The 768-nt window shown below is 43.1% G+C and overlaps 1 non-coding gene across 1 annotated transcript; it reads left to right on the top strand.

The window, feature by feature from the left end:
- Positions 1-423: 423 nt before the first annotated feature.
- LOC115834531 lies at positions 424-530 on the top strand. The gene has a single exon (XR_004029477.1). It is a non-coding gene; the product is annotated as a U6 spliceosomal RNA (small nuclear RNA).
- Positions 531-768: the final 238 nt, after the last annotated feature.

The raw sequence follows: 768 nt of genomic DNA, 5'->3' as shown, positions 1-768 counted from the left end.
AGTCTCCTCAGTGAGCGGCAGCACCGTAACAACACAATGCATTCAGGCTTTCCTGATGCTTCTATATAAACAGATTACAGTCTCTCATCTGTAATTCCCCCAAGCAAAAATCCCTGGAACCACGAGGTTGTTTTGTTTTTGTGTTTGTTTTCCAAGTTTGTAGTGAATTTATTTGACTGCACCACCTGATCCAAACTGATGTGGTGCTATTTATATTCTTTAGTTATCTCACTTAATGTGAATACTCATATGTTTCACTGCAGAAATATTAATGAATTTGACTGTTGTGAGTTGCTACCTCAAGCACACTAAGGATGTTCCATAATTATGCCTTTGTAAAATCTGAAAAAGTTTGAATCACAAAATATGTTGACCCCCAAGGGTCAGAATAGTAGACCTGAATACTTAAAAGAAGCGATGATAGTGCTCACTGCAGCAGCCCATATACTAAAATTGGGACAATACAGAGGAGATTGCCATGGCCCCCATGCAAGGATGACATGCAAATTCATGAAGCATTCCATATCCAAAAAAAAAAAATTTGTTTTAGGCTGGGCATGGTGGCTCATGCCTGTAATCCCAGCACTTTGGGAGGCTGAGGCGGGCTGATCACTTGAGGTCAGGAGTTTGAGACCTGCCTGATCAACATGGTGAAACCCTGTCTCTACCAAAAATACAAAAATTAGCTGGGCGTGGTGGCGGGCGCCTGTAATCCCAGCTACTCGAGAGGCTGAGGCAGGAGAATCGCTTGAACCCAGCAGGCGGAGG

Source organism: Nomascus leucogenys, chromosome 3 (genome assembly GCF_006542625.1).
Source record: "Nomascus leucogenys isolate Asia chromosome 3, Asia_NLE_v1, whole genome shotgun sequence".
NCBI classification, from domain to species: Eukaryota; Metazoa; Chordata; class Mammalia; order Primates; family Hylobatidae; genus Nomascus; species Nomascus leucogenys.
Note: the sequence above shows the minus strand (reverse complement) of the source record. Positions and strands in the feature narration are given on the sequence as shown.